Raw genomic sequence first — 16637 nt, 5'->3', positions numbered from 1 at the left:
TTGATCTTGAAGCCCTTAATCAGCCCTGTTGACTTCAATAGGGAGTTTTGGCTGATTAAGGACTGCAGAATAGTGCCTCTTTGTTACACAATTGGCTTTGTGTGTGCAATTGATTTAGATAACTTTGCATCTGGTCCTCTTTTCATGTTTCCAGCTGAGCTGCTGCAAAGTAGAATTCATTTAGGTGCTCACTCCTTAAAGAATCAGACAAATAAATCAGAGACATAAATATACTAGCGACTGTCAGAGAGAACACAAAAGTTTGTTAGTTAAGTGGAGGAAGAGATGGGGTTGGTGGGGGTATTGATTGAGAGAGACATGCTCAGATAAAACAGCAACGAGGAGCAGTATAAAAGCCTAAGAAAAAGGCACTGATTCAGATATTGAAATGTATATTATTATTGTCATTATTTGTATTGCAGTTGTGCCTAGGTGTCCTAGTTATGAACCAGGACCTTTGCTAGGCACTGTACAAACACAGGACCAAAAGCTGGTCCCTGCCCCAAAGAGCTTTGTGGATGTTTAGACAGAAACCTTACAAAGGACCAATGTTACTTACATAGTTGTATTATCCCCAAAACGTTACTTCATAGTGTAGAAAAGCCTTCACGCTAGCACATATCCAAGAAACGCTCCGCCAGTTTACGACTTCATCTTTTCTGGGGCTATTGCTAGAATACCTGACAGTGAACATACGCAGATGGAGTCCAACAAGCTTCACAGCCCATCAGAGCCATTTGCCCAGCTTCAAAGCCTGTGGCTGTAAAAATAATTTGGTTTTGATTTTAAAATTCTGCAAAAGTAAAATAAATCAATCACTCTTGCCCATGTTTAGTATAGTAGCAGCACAGCAGCAACCTTCGCTTGAAGAGATACTTTCAGTGTAAGCCCCTTTACTATGGAACTCAGTAACTTTTTGGGGAAGGGGAACACCTTTTGGACTGACATTTCTCAATTTTGATGTTGGCTCATGGGAATTTTGGAGGGGAAGTCTGTGTAAATTCAATTTAGCCACTCTTCAAGTGTGAAAAGGCCCTTAGACCCCACACCATGAAACCCAAAGCCCGTTTATTATAAAACTTCCCTTACCACAAAAAGACAATAACGTTGCCTGAAGGCAGGTGTCTTTGAAAAGTGGGAAGCAATTTCCATTAAGAAATAGTGGAGCAGATACTGCATCTGAGCTGGTACATGTTGGTGTAGTTTCATGAATTCCAGTGGAGCAATGCTGATTTATCCGAACTAAGAATCTGGTCCAACAAAGGTATTTGCATTTGAAAATCACATCATGCACACATGAGGATTGAGATCTTCAGAGCAATGGGGGGGATTTGGATGCTGGAGTCCCTTTACTATTGTGCTGAATAGGGATGGCTCTATGGTAAGTGCTTTCCTGAATCAGGGCCGTAGAGGGCAGTGTGTTTATTAACTGAATTCAAACTCAACTATCTAATTTATTTAGGAAAAGAGACGTGTAAAATTCCAAAAGAGATGATTAATATGAACATAAATAGCATTTGCAATTCAATTAGCTGGTATAAAATTACAAAGGCTATCAATTTGCATGATTGAGGGCAGAAATTGGTCTGAAGTAGGAGGTCAAATTTACCACATTGTAAAATTCACCTATTTGCAAGATTAATGCCATTAATGACAATCAGGCATTCAAATGCAGAAAATCATACCCTAGACATATTTTGACTAACTTTTAACAGTTTTCCAAGGTGTGGTGCTCCAGATATATACAGGCAAATGTAAATCCACCTGATTGCATCACACATCTGTAACTACATCGTGGGTATCCCACAATAAAATAAACATGACCCTCTGTATTTCTAGGTATAGAACATAATAGTTAGCACACAATGTTAAGGTTCCCTAGGCGTTTCCTTTATATACCATTATGTCTTGTATTTGACTGCTCTCTCTGACAGACATATACATTTGTGTCTGTATTTGAGTGTCTCATAGTATATTCCAATAAAAATACGTACAGTTATTTGAATGAGCTGTCACAATTTTCCTTTGTCTAGTTCTTTTCACACTTCAAGCAACAAGCATATGCAGAAGAGAAAGTCCACTATACTAATGCAATGGTAGGGTTGAGAATTTGAATGCATAAAAATCAGAGTATTCCAAGTTATGGTTTCCAAGGCAACCATTACCCAGTAATACTTCACATAAATATGAAGGCATAGAATTTAACAGCGAATAATCTGATACGCTGCACCACCTAGGCAGCTCCAAGCAAATATGAAGTTTAAAAACACAAAAAAGGGGGATAACATATGTACAAAGAGCTATGTTATGGTTGCTGTGGGAACCATAACTGATTTTCTTAATTTTGCGTCTTGACACTCTCAACCATATTGTGTTATTGTATTTTTTGTACTGAAAAATGTAATGCACAGCTTTAAAATGTGAATTAAAATAATGTAATTCTTTACAGGCTTGTCTTCACAACGAAACTTACCCATTGCTGACAACGGGTGCAGCTCTGAGAAGGTTTTAACTACTGCTACTCAAATGGTGCTGCGTGCAGTGCATCCTTGTCTACACTTACTGCTAAAATGTTCAGTATCCATTCAGCTGCATCCATTCCTGACACCAGTTGTCAACAATGCGTTATTTTTGCAGTATAGACTAGGCTTTAGGTGACCTCACACATTAACTACTAGCTTTCCCTCTAGTCTGTCACTCAAGAGTCACATGCCTATCACAAACAGGTAAAATAAATAGTGCTATTCTACAATCGTACAAACACTACTGAGCGCGTAGTGCTTTCTTTTTTAGCCCTGATTCAGGAAAGTACCCCAATTCAGGACAGCAGTTAAGCAGGTGCTCAAGTCTGACTTTCAGTGGGAGGTAGGTGCCTTTGAAAATCTACAATGACTTTAGTGAGTGTTAAGCACATGCTTATAATTAAGCACATGCTCAAGTGCTGTCCTGATGAGGGTTGAGCTCAAGTCTAAATGCGTGGTTGAATCAGAGTCATAGGCACCCTTACATTATATGTGTGTGTATAGACTAAGCTTTATATAAAATATATATGGCATTAAAGTCAACTGTACCATAAGGCTGGAAAGTATTTTATTAGGGGATTTTGGTGACAAACTAAACCAGTAGCTTCCAACCTTTTCATACTACTGTACCCATTTCAGGGGTCTGATTTGTCTTGCGTACCCCAAGTTTCACCCCACTTAAACTACTTGTTTACAAAATCAGACATAAAAATACAAAAGTGTCACAGAACATTACTGAAAAATTGCTTACTTTCTCATTTTTATCATATAATTATAAATTAAATAAATTGGAATATAAATATTGTACTTACAGTTCAGTGTATAGAGCAGTATAAACAAGTCACTGTCTTTATAAAATTTTAGTTTGAACTGACTTTGCTGGTGTTTTTTATGTAGCCTGTTGTAAAACTAGGTATCTATCTAGATGATTTGATGTATCCCCATGGGGTGTGCATACCAAGGGTTGAGAACCACTGACCTAAACCACAAAAATGGAATTTGAACACCAGAACACAGAAACACAATTCAGTAAGTGACCAAATTCAAATTTTATAGCATAAAAATCTAACCACAATTTCTCACTTTCTCTGCCTGAGGTGATCTATTGGGTGAAATTCTGGCCTGAGTGAAGTCAGTGGCAAAACTCCTATTGATTTCAATAGTGAAAAGATTTCACCCTTTATATTTGAAAGATCACACACAAGCAAGTGAACCTGATTTAGGGGGCTATAGTTTATTGCTTGCTTGAAGGAATTGTTTCAGTTTAGTTGGAATGTATACTTTTTGTTACAATGCATGCTGTTGGTTTGGTTATAGACATAGCCTTAAAATAAGTATGGTGAATCAGATAAAAAATTTATTGTATCATTGTGTGACCTGTCAGCTTGTTAACTTGATTCATCCTATTCAAATTTACATAATGGAACAGTGATTCTGCATATGCTGTCAACTTTGAAAGGTTAGCTACATCTACCTCTGAAACGGTTGTTTAAATAATGTGTGTATATATACACAAAAAGGACCCCAAAATAATAACTGGTCTTTTTTACAGTCTAACAAAGGAAGGCTCAAGCAGGTAAAAATGAGAAGTAAAAGACAATATAATTATCAGGCTGGAACTTAGATCAAGTTTCACCTAAAACTCCCCCCTTTGAACCAGGCTGTTCTGCTGGAAGGGCTGAGTGCAGACAGGAGCAAACTGCTGTGGCAGGAAATGGAGGGGTAATGACAAATGGAAGGGGCGTTGTTTGTCGGACTCGGGTACCAGGAAGAGGAGTAAGACAGGGAGCAGAATCCAGGTGGGAACGCAGGCTGGGGGCATCAATAGACGCCGCTACACAGGCTGGTCGCTAGAGGGCGCCGGAGCATCAGCCGAACTAGAGCCGCGGCGTGTCAGCAGCTGTGATGGGGATTCGTGGGGATTCCCCCCGCGGGGCGATCGCCGCTTCAGAGCGCCTCGGCCCGGGCAGGGAGGCTCCGGGGACGCCCCTTCTCCAGCGGGCTCGGCTGGACCTGGCCCCAGCTGCTGCTGCTGCTGCAGCAGCCGCGAGCCCCGCTGTGTGAGTTGCAGCCGGCCCCGAGGGAGTCCCCGGGGCCAGCCCCACAGGGAGGAGGCTGCTGGGTGTGGGTGGCAGGGACGTTGCTCCCAGCTCCGCCGAGCTATAGCTGCGCCTTCTGCACGCGTGTGTTGATTAGAAATGGGGCCAAACCACAACCCTGGATCCAAACACCCCTGAGCTCTGGGGAGGAGAAGAGGGGTGTACAACCCCCCCCCCCCCCCCCCGACCTGCATCTGAAGTTTGGAGAATCCCAGCACCCCCTCGTCCCGGCCACTATAGAAGGGTGTGAAAGCCGGGTCTGGCTCTGGCCGTGGGAGCCCATCTCTAGTGTTGCAGATGCTTAGCTAGCTCAGGGGTCAAGGGAGCAAAAGCACCGCTCCCTTGGGTGGGGGCTTTGCAAAGCGGAGCGTATGCCAGCAGTGCCCAGGGAGTATTAATAAAGTGCACTCCAGCCCAGCGCCCATGCCTCTGCTCCTAGGTGCGAACGGGGGGGGGCTGGGCCTCCCAGGAGGGGTCAAGTGTTGTGCAGCCCCAGTCACCAGACGGACCTCCTCAGGGCTGCCCAGGCAGAATGCACTGTTACCTGGGCAGGTACATATTGTTTGTTTGTATGGGTCTCTGCAGACACGGCTACTTTCCAGTTCATCTGGGACAGCGGATCCCATGGATCTGGCTCTGCTCCTGCTGCCTGGCCAGACAAAACAGACATTGGCGAGGAAATGAGACTGTCTGCTACTTTCTCCCTCAACCCTCCTTCTTTTTTCCTCCCCGACTTTCTGGCCTGTCCCTTTACCTCTTACTCTGGCATCCAGGATGAGAGTTGGAGGACCTGTCCAGCACAGGTCCTCCAACGTAATGAAACGTAATGTCTGCCAAGCTCCTCTGATGACACTGTTGGATGGTATGGTAGATCACCAAGACATGGAAATCACAATGGTGCTCTGGCTGATGGGTCAGAAATGTATGCAGTGCAGGGCCCTTTAAGAGGCTGCCTGGGGCTAAGGCAGCCATTGATGGCAGCAGCACCAAAGAGGAGGACTAGGGGTCCAGGTGAGGGTAAAATAAAGTGTCCTTTACTTGCATACTGGGTGGATAGAGACCTGGCGTGTTCCAGATGAGAAAGTTTCCTCGATTTTTAGCTCTGCTATGCCACTAGCTTCCCCACCTTACTGTGTACTGCGATTTCTTTTATGTGAATTATCTCTTGTATTTAGTCAGCAAAGCAAAATGCCCTGCACCTCTAGAGAATACAAACAAACATCTCTCTCCTAGGTTGACCATTGTGACTTTGAGCTTATTGCCTTTACGATGCTTGAAATCAATGAGTTTATTGTATATTTATCATATTTTAATTTGGTTTTGTGAGCTTCTCTCTCATTTTCTGCAAATTACCAGAGTTGTAGTGGGAAGCTCATTTTCTTTGATACTGATTTTGGCTTTTGCTCATTTCCCTGTGAGGAAGAATGAGAGTTAATATGTCAGTCACAGTCAAGAGGGACTCTGTTGATGGACAACTGGGACATATTGCTACAGAGCTGCACTGTAATGTTAAAAGGCAACCCCTTTTTTGCTTCTATGCACTTACACAGTGGCTGTAAGTGGTTGGGGTTGCCTTACCTGGGATATTAACTACAGAGAATTTCCCTGGAAACTAAGAGACAAGAGAAATCTTAAAGATGCAAAATATTTTACAGCTTTATTCTGATATAAATAATTGTGCAAATCTGTAACTAACAAGCTTTTAAATAACCTAGGCAGCTGTTTCTGGTTTGGTCTTCTGTTAATTACTATGAAAAACTGCTGTTTATTGCTGTTGTGTTTGCTAGTTGATGGGGGCACGCATCATTTGCTGACTCCTGGTACAAATTTTGCCTCGGTACATCATGTGTTATAATAAACATTTAGCAGATGCTTTGATGAGATTGTTTAATTTACAGTGGAAGCTTTATGGGATCATTAAGTTTCAGTGAAGAAGATAAAAGTAACAGAATTCTTCCCAAGCATATTGGCCAACAGGGTTTGGCTTTACATGATGATCAAAGACATGAAAAATACTTTGTTTTATAAGGTCTAGAATATAGTACAAATGAAGTATGGTTAAAAGAAGAGGGAGAAACGGGATTAGTGTAACTAGGATACAATTCACTGTGGGGGAGCGTTATTATGAAGAATAAGTGTCTGTGCAAAGTCTGTCATGTTTTTAAGCTTGGTATTGACATTCTGGGATCAGTTTCACATCTATGGAAGCAGCTGTAGTCAATTTGCTCCACTGTGCTGCAACTTATTTTTATGCTGTTTTTCACATGTACAAAATACATGTATAGTGTTTGGAAACAACTGTACAAATGGGAATTGGCACCACAGAGCGCTGTTTGAATGAGCAGATACCTTGTAGAAGGTATTGTAGCTTCCCTTTTCTGCCTTTTAGGAATAGATGGGGTACACTGGAGAGTGCCTCTAGCTTTTCTTTTAAGTTAATTGCCACTTATTTAGCTGTCATTATATTTCAATTCTACTTGTGGGCATGCTGACTTTAATGGCCATCCTAATGTTCAGATCTTTTAAGAGGTTCAAAGGAAAATAATTTTCCATTGTAAATTTTGTTTTATTATTATAAAGGCTCACGCATAATTTACCTGTTTTTTAAAACCTTGCTGTCTTCAAGGCGAAAGAATTGAAACCCACAACTGTATTGTGAATTAGCATCCTCTTTTTTGAACTGTGGGAGCCGGTGTGATGGAAATCGCTTCAGTCAAAGCCATCTTCTCTGGCAAAAATGAGGCACATTGTGTCCCTCAGTTACAAGGATAATGTATGGAGCTGTTTTTTTTAATTTGTGACTTTTGTCTTTGTTATAACTGCAATTTAAAATGTCCGGTGTAGCTTATAATTAGAAATGAGAGGCTAAAATCTCATCTCTTTGGATTTGTAATGAATGGTTAGTTTAAAGCAAAGTGTCCACATAAAGACAGGAGAGAGACATTTAAAATACAGTTTTTAGTGTGATTACACATTAAATATTGACCATTATGGGCCATTTCTGAAATGGTGTACAGTGTGTCAAGTAAAGCCAACTGCTCCTACAGGGAAACCACTTTGGGTGGGATTTATGAATACTGTGTGTTAGTTGACCACATTCAACTGTCTCTCTAAAAGAGATGACACACTGGTAGATGGGCCAGAGTTAGCTAAATCAATAGCTTCATTTCTCACTCTAAATACTTAAGACACGTGTCAAATCTCAAAGCTAAAAATAAAGTGGAAACCCAAGTTGAAATCCAAATGCTCGGTAACGTTGACTGCAGTGGAAATTTTGCCCAAGAAAGGACTGCACCCTATGTGATCAGTCATTGAACATCCCCAAAGGATGCGCCGCCATCCCGCTGCCCATATCTGATTCATGCGTGAGATTAAATCATTGAACTGGCTAATGGCTTGTCGTGATCGAAGTCTTTGTTGATTTATCTGTATTATGATTCTTAGTTTCTGTATTTGTAAAGGAGAATGGTTAATGTTTTTCATTGCTAAGAGCTAACACATCTAGTACTTCCTGATTTGGTAGAAAAATCATTCAACACTCGGAAGTGTAAAGATTCAGCTGAATGCCATTTATGCTTCAGGATCCTGTTTTACCAACACTACTTAGTAACCAAGGGACGCTAATGAGCTTCCTATGGCTTAGACCTTAAGGTCTTGTCTAAACTGGACTTTTACCCATGAGTGTAGATCTGCTAGTGCATATCCCTAGCATAGAGGTAAGCTACAAACTGCCCAGCAGCAGTGTAAATTATGTCTACCCTAGGGGGTTTTGCTGGTTCGGTTAAACGGGTGGCTAAAAGCCCACTGTAGAAAATGTGGCACCATAATCAAAAGCCGTCAAGGGATGTGCTCAAGGTACTGGCAGGGGATGTAGGACAGAACTCAGTGGAGGTTGTGGTATGGGGAAGGACATGAGTGATTTTGTTCAGTACTTTGTATGGATTTGCTTCAAAATATATAAGTGGACGTGGGGTTGGGAGGAGAAGGAGAGGTTCATACGATAATTACACGGGCTTTGCAATAAGAGAGAGACAATAAACAGTTTCAGAGCTAGTGGAGCTGTGTAGGAAATATCCGAACACCAAGTACAGGAGGGGAGAAAATAAATGTGTTTTACTGAAAAGTCAGAGGGTGAAATTCTGTCACCATTGAAGTCAATGGCAAAACTCCTATTGTCTTCACGGTGACTAGAATTTCTCCCAGAATGAATATAGAAAAAAAGAAGTCAACCCATTTTGTATTTACAAACCTTCCAAGAGAATTAACTCATCATTGTGTTAGACTCTCTGTATGCTGACTAATTTGCCCTCAGCAGGGTGTCACATGTGGTGCTAGAGACCAGAGACACTAATATTCTTCTTGAACAAGATCAGGAGAGATAACAGACAACCTTAGGAAAAGTCAGTTTAGTCTTTACTATTGAAGCTGAGATTTATGCTTGTGTGCAGCAGCTTAGCAATGCTAGTTTGCAGCGTGATTACTCTTGTACTTTTCAGTATGCTTCTATTGTTGTAGTTTACTAATGGAAAGTAGTTTTTGACTATCAAAAGTGAGCCCGCTGTAGATGATTCGTATGCATGAGAATGCCATCTGACGTCCTCAGAGAGAAAGCCAACTCCTGTCATCCTGCTGGAGATAGGTAAAATGTGATGTGAGTGGCATCCTCCTTACTTCTCATGAATAAGGAGAGACACTGTGGGCTCGGCTCCTAAGAGGTGTCACTGAAAAAGCAGTGGGCACGTCTGCTGTAAAAACCATCAGATAACCGGAATCATCAAGGTGGATGAAACATCGGTCGTCTTCTAATTATTTCTAGAATAAAATGTAAGTAATCTGTACTATCTCGAGGCCTTGAGTTACTTTCAATAAATAGTTCATTTTAAGTGTGGTGTGTCTAGTGCTGTCTTTTTATAGGACTATTATTTCCCATTTCATTCTTGGGAGCAATTTATTTACTGGAGAACCTGATTGAATAATTTCCAAAATCCTTCAGTTCTGTCATAATGTGGTACAAGAGGCTTTATTTTCCCATCTATGATCTTTAGTTCATACTGCAGAAGAACAATATACTGTGCTTGTTCTTATGTCAAGTCACAATTTCTTATGGCAAGTTTCTTTGAAAACGTTTGCCCGATCTCAATCAGATTTGCTGCCTACTTTTTCAGATGTTATTTTTGTACAAAAATATTTACTCCTCTCTAGAGTGACAGAGACCTGTTGATAATACTATTTGAGTGCCTTTGAAGAAATACAAATTTAAAAAAAGGTAAATGACTCGAGATGCATTTTAAAACTACAGATGAACAGAGAATGCGAGGAATGTAGATATAAAAACTTGTAAAGATAGCTTTTGAGTTTAAAGTGAAAAACTCCTCGGCTTGAGTGCTCCAGCATTACTATTATTTGCCTGTGATGCTTTTAATGTTCTGGGTTATGCTGGGTTCGTAAAACAAATCTTTGTTTATACGTGTTGCTACTGGCAGTGTTATCAATGTATCCACTCCTTTTCCAGTTCCTCATCTTTATATTCTTTAACTTTCTAGTGACATAATACAGTCAGGTCTTGCCAGCCTTGCTCACTTACTCCTGTTTATCTCAATGAGAGTACTTGCAGAGCAAGGCACTACTCAACCTCTTTCAGTCTGGCAAAGTCTGTGCCATAGGGAATTTCTGTTAAAAGAGAAAGCATGATTGATACAGGTGACAATGATGCCATTGCAATATGCGCACTGTAGCAAACAGCTTTACAGGTTGCCTAAAATACTGGTTCATATTGACTTGGGTTTTTATTACCTTCTTAGGTGTAACACACATCATTGTGCATAAACAGTTACTGGACAGTCTATTTAATAAGCATCTGTTGGAATGAAATTACATTGCACTTTTAACACCTTGGTAATGCTTTATTGTGGAGGTAGTTGTACTTAATAACCCATTTAGCAGATGAATAATCCTTTAATGCTGTTTTATACACTCCTAACTCCTGGCTATGATACTATCAGGCCTGGGTATTAATTCTGTGAAAGGCACTAGTTCTATTTCTGTGCTTGGATTGGGGTTTTGAGTGAAACAGCTAGGAGAGAATTTTCAGGATTTGATCAGCTGGAAATGCGTTCACTGATCTTGCGGGTAAAGCAAGACGGAAAGAAGATGGGTGCAGTGAAAGGTTCATATTAATTCCACCACAAAATATCTGAGTTACACCTTTAAAACACAGCATGTCACAATGTGTATTGACAGACTAACCAAAGGATTTGCTTCAGGGTCAGTGTCCAGTGGCTTTAGAAAGATGTGAGAAGATTAAGGAGAGAGTTGCCCTAAAATTGTCCCAGAAGCTGTTGCCAGGAAAGTTGAGTTTAAAAGAATCCTTTTATCAATCACGGTTTTCTTGGCTCAGTGATGGTATAAGTTAGACTAGAAATTAAATGGCTGTAAGCTGATTATTGTGTGACCTGGTAATGAAGAACTATAATAGGTTTTTAAAGCAGATATAATTACTGTAAGTGGGCAAATATATCTGTACTAATAATGATAACCAGATCAGATTTCAGTGAGAACAAATAAGGTGGAAGTTAGATCACATGCCTCTATTTGGAGGCAAAGTTAGTGTACACCTAAAGGCTTTTTGCTAAGTTAAGGGTCAAGTCACACCCTTCTTAAGACCTTATGCTGCCATATATGGGTTAAAATATAGGAGCTGACCTCTGTGAAAAGGAGATGTAAAAGGTATTGCTGTGATCGGCATGCAGGGCAGTTAGTTACACTCACTTTGTTTCTCGCAACAAAATCCTTTGCTGAGAGCCACAAGCTGCAGGTATCTTGGTGTGCCAGCTACATAGCTGCCTACACATGATAAATGCCCTCTAATGCAAAGGGGTGAAAGGGCATATGCAAGTGTACAGCACATGCAGTTGAGACCCTTGCAGTGAGAGAAGAGCACACACCCACTGGTAACGGTTGGTCTCTGTGCTCCTCGGGGCACTTCCAGTTGGAGGAATGTTGATGCTAAGCATCAGTTAGGGCTGTCTAAGGCAGCTCTAGCTGACGTGCAGTCTGTGGTGTATTAAGATTTGGTGTGGTGCAAGAGTATCCTGCTGAGAACATTACCTTATGCTCAATGTTCACATCATCTACTCCACACGTCGTTGCTTGTTACTAAACAGCATGTAGATAATTTCCTTCCCCCTAGTTATATTTTGCAGGAAAGTCATAGCCCTGGTCTACACTACGAGTTTAGGTCAAATTTAGCAGTGTTAGATCGATTTAACCCTGCACACATCCACACGACGAAGCCATTTTTGTCGACTTAAAGGGCTCTTAAAATCGATTTCTGTACTCCGCCCCGACAAGGGGATTAGCGCTGAAATCGACCCTGCTGGGTCGAATTTGAGGTAGTGTAGACGCAATTAGATGGTATTGGCCTCCGGGAGCTATCCCAGAGTGCTCCATTGTGACCGCTCTGGACAGCACTCTCAACTCCGATGCACTGGCCACGTAGATAGGAAAAGCTCTGCGAACTTTTGAATTTCATTTCCTGTTTGGCCAGCGTGGCGAGCTGATCAGCACAGGTGACCATGCAGAGCTCATCAGCACAGGTGACCATGGAGTCCCAGAATTGCAAAAGAGCTCCAGCATGGACCAAACGGGAGGTACTGCATCCGATCGCTGTATGGGGAGACGAATCCGTGCTATCTGAACTCTGTTCCAAAAGACAAAATGCCGGAATATTTGAAAAAATCTCCAAGGGCATGAAGGACAGCGGTTATAACAGGGACCCGCACCAGTGCTGCGTGAAGCCTACCAAAGAACCAGAGAGGCAAATGGCCGCTCCGAGTCAGAGCCCCAAACATACTGCTTCTATGATGAGCTGCATGCCATTCTAGGGGGTGCCCCTACAACTACCCCACCCCTGTGCTTCCCTCCTCCCCATCCCTCCCAGGCTACCTTGGCAGTTATCCCCCCATTTGTGTGACGAATTAATAAAGAATGCATGAATTTGAAACAACAATGACTTTATTGCCTCTGCAAGCGGAGATCAAAGGGGGGATGGGAGGGCGGTTGGCTTACAGGGAAGTAGAGTGAACCAAGGGGGCAGGTTTTCATCAAGGAGAAACAAACAGAACTTTCACACCGTAGCCTGGCCAGTGATGAAACTGGTTTTCAAAGCTTCTCTGATGCACAGCGTGCCCTGCTGTGCTCTTCTAACCGCCCTGGTGTCTGGCTGCACGTAATCAGCAGCCAGGCAATTTGCTTCAACCTCCCACCCCGCCATAAATGTCTCCCCCTTACTCTCACAGATATTGTGGAGCACACAGCAAGCAGTAATAACGATGGGAATATTGGTTTCACTGAGGTCTAACTGAGTCAGTAAACTGCGCCAGCGAGCTTTTAAACGTCCAAAGGCACATTTTACTACCATTCTGCACTTGCTCAGCCTATAGTTGAACTGCTCCTTACTACTGTTCAGGCTTCATGAGCCATGGGAGCAAGGGGTAGGCTGGGGTAGGTGCGACCGTGCGGTGCTGCCAACTGGGAGAGCAGCCTGAGGCAGAAGCCTCCAGCTGACATGATATTCCAGGCAGGACTGAATACTCCATTAGACGAAACTTAAAGAAGAGAATGACCTGGAGTCATTCCCATTTTTGTCCAGGTGCCCCCAACTGACCTCACTGAGGCTGGCCAGGAGCACCCATGTCTGCCCAGGCGCCCCCGATCAACCTAACCGAGGTCGGCCAGGAGCACCCACAGGACGATGACGATGGCTAGCAGTCATATTGTACCGTCTGCCGTCCGCAAGGCAAGGCAAGGCGAGGGGATGCTGCTGTATAGCACTGCAGTACCATGTCTGCTAGCAGCACCCAGGAGACATACGGTGACAGTGAGCTGAGCAGGCTCCATGCTTGCCGTGGTATGTCGTCTGCACGGGTAACCCAGGAAAAAAGGCGAGAAACAATTTTTTGCTGTTGCTTTCATGGAGGGAGGGAGGGGGGCCTAACAACATGTACCCAGAACCACCCGCAACAATGTTTTTGCCCCATCAGACATTGGGAGCTCAACCCAGAATTCCAGTGGGCAGCGGGAACTGTGGGATAGCTACCACAGTGCAACGCTCCGAAAGTCGACGCTAGCCTTGGTACTGTGGACGCACACCGCTGACTTAATGTGCTTAGTGGAGACACACACAATCTACTGTATCTAATCAATTTCTAAAAAATTGACTTCTATTAAATCGACCTAATTTCGTAGTGTAGACATACCCTTAGGCACTGATCCAGCAAAACACAGTCACGTGCATGACTCTAAGCACCTGAACAGTCCCATTGACTTCCAAGTGCTTTATGTTCATTAATTAATGAACTCCCTTCCCTTTCTTAATGGGTACTTGGCTGGGAGGTTCAGAACATTTTTCTGTTCTAATATGGGTTCATGGTATGAAAAAGGTGAAAGCCACTAGTATAAAGGAAAGATTAAGACTAGGGGTAAAATCCTGGCCTCATTTAAGTCAATGGCAAAACTTCCATAGACTTTACTGGGATCCAGATTTCACTCTAGGAGCCTACAACTCCACAATCCTTAACCTGGCATTGACATTGACTCTCTGAATGCCTTGGGCAAATCTCTTTTGCCTCTGTTTCCTTATTTGTAAGAGGCTCCTGATAATTTCATCTCACTTCAAAGTGTGAGGATCGAGTAGCTAATGGAATGTACGTAGAGCACGTTGCCGATGGTAAGTGCTACAGAAATAATGCTATCTTATACTCTATATACAGCTCTCTAGTTTCATATGTGGACTGAGTTTAGTATGTACGTTTGTTACTGTGGTTTCCTATTTAACACTAGATTGAAGTCACTGGAGTTAAACCAGTTTACACCTGCTGAACTATACAGCGCATAGTCTCTATTGGTTTCAACTTGTTTCTCTGAAAGAGGTATTCTTTTCCAGGTGTCTGGCTGTGGGTCTCGTCCACATACTCAGCATCTAGCTGATCACCATATTTGGGGTTGAGAAGGAATTTTCTCCCAGGTCAGATTTGGCAGAGACCCTGGAGGTTTTTTGGCTTCCTCTGCATCATGGGGGATGGGTCACTTGCAGGTTTGAACTAGAGTAAATGGTGAATTCTCTATAACTTGAAGTATTTAAATCAAGAATTGAGGACTTCAGTTACACAGCCAGAAGTTATGGGTCTATTACAGGAGTGGGTGGTGAGATTCTGTGGCCTGCGATGTGCAGGAGGTCAGACTAGATGATCATGATGGTCCCTTCTGGCCTTAAAGTCTGAAAGTCTATGGCATCACATTTAGGGTCTGATTCTGTATTCCTTGTGCATTGAAAACTCCTACTGAAGTTCATGCATATTTTGGGTGCTGAAGGGGTGCAAGATCTGACATATGCCATAATAATTCTGCCAAGACTGGTACATTGCACACAAACCATGAACAAGGACAGGAAGGGAATTAGATGAATAGAAAGCTATTCTATATGACGTAGTTTCAGGTGATAATGCAAGTTGTACTATGCCATTTATTTCTTGTTCGGTGTGAAAATAAAAAATATGAAGAGAGCGTTAGGAAATTAAGGTTAGAAACATTTCAAAACTCAAAGTTTGTGTCCTTTAAGTGGATTTATTTTGTTTATAAAGATCAGTAACTGCTTTTTTTATATTCCTATTGCTTTTCATGAAGAGAGAAAAGGATCTGATTTCTAGCATTCGTTAAATGGCTCGTTCTGCAAAACTCTTGCTGCTAATAATTTTAAAAAATGGAACAGTTTTATTTTTTCCCTTACCTGTGTTACTGATGGTATTCTAGATTAAGACTGAAAGAATTTTCAAGTCTCTCATTATTTTTTATGTTTTCTTATATTTCATTGATCCGGTCTGAATCAAGCTCACTCTCTGTCTTGTATGCATTAGGAAACTGCTGTTGTGTTTGGGTTGGAAATGTAACTAAGCCATGCCCACTTGGTATGGCACACTGTCTCACTCTAGTGTGGCTGGGTTACCTGTAAAGGTGGTTGAGCCTGCTACAGCTGTGGCTGACCGAGCTGAGGCCAGGTCTACACTATAAACGTACATTTGTATAACTATGTTGCTCAGGGGTGTGGATTTTCCACACCACTGAGTGACGCAGTTATACTGACCTAACTTCTGGTGTAGACAGCATATGTCGATGGGAGGGCTTCTCCTGCCAACATAGCTACTGCCTCTCGCGGAGGTGGATTAACTAGTGCTGACAGGAGAAGCCCTCCTGTTGGTGTAGTAGTGTTACAGCGGGGCAGCTGCGCCCATGCAGCATTTTAAATGTAGACTTGCCCTGAGTCTTTTAGCTCGGGCAATAGAGGCTCCAAGGGTGAATCCCTGATGCCCACTCAGAGACATGGCATTGCACAAAGATGGCAGGGCGAGACTCGAAGCATTTACAAGACACGTACTAGCCAGAGGACTAAACCTTTAGCTGGATGCTGACTGAAAATATTAGAGAAAAGTGGGGCCTCAGTGGGATGCAAGGGAAAATACCCTCTTCATCAAGGCCTAAGGGCAGCATCTGGGGAGAATCCAAGTGACACCTGCCTTCAGCTGTTAGGGGGCTGCTGTCCTTGAGTCCTGATAGAGATTTCCACTTGTTATGGTGTCTTGATTAAACTAGAGTCTCTCCCTGCTCCTTGGCTCATAGCTGTTGGGAGGAGGAAGCTCTCCGTCCTTTGCCTGGCTGCTGTAGGGAATGAACTTATCTAGCCCTGACTTCTGCTGGGGTCGAGACACTCTCTTCCCTTTCCCCATCCCCACCTGACTTCTAGAAAAGGGGGAAGCTTCTCCTCTCTTAGTTTACATGCCCATCACCTTGGTGTATTTATTGGTCTGTTCCCATCCTCTTTGTGGCAGTTGGCCTTGAAGCCTCTGTTGCTGTTTGTACCTTTTCAGAAGCAACAGCTGAGGGAAAGTGAGAAGATGTATTTCGGTTTCCTTGCTCTCCCATAGTTCTGGGAAGCAGATGCGAAAATGGCCAAGAGTCGTTC

At 42.6% G+C, this 16637-nt stretch overlaps 1 protein-coding gene across 7 annotated transcripts in view; it reads left to right on the top strand.

Annotated features, from left to right (window-relative positions):
- The window catches only part of CPNE4 (copine 4), a 326914-nt gene that overhangs the window by 4773 nt on the left and 305504 nt on the right, over window positions 1-16637 (top strand). Inside the window, exon 1 of one of the 7 annotated variants that reach the window (XM_065583642.1) lies at window positions 4375-4582. The exons of 5 other annotated variants lie outside the window; for them this stretch is intronic. The gene's annotated coding sequence lies outside the window, so the exon portion shown is untranslated. Of the gene's footprint in view, window positions 1-4374; window positions 4583-16637 lie in introns of those variants that run through there. One more of the 7 variants, XM_065583638.1, reaches the window with a different exon arrangement.

Source organism: Chrysemys picta, chromosome 2 (genome assembly GCF_011386835.1).
Source record: "Chrysemys picta bellii isolate R12L10 chromosome 2, ASM1138683v2, whole genome shotgun sequence".
In the NCBI taxonomy this organism is placed as follows: Eukaryota; Metazoa; Chordata; order Testudines; family Emydidae; genus Chrysemys; species Chrysemys picta.
This window is presented reverse-complemented; position numbering and strand designations above follow the sequence as displayed.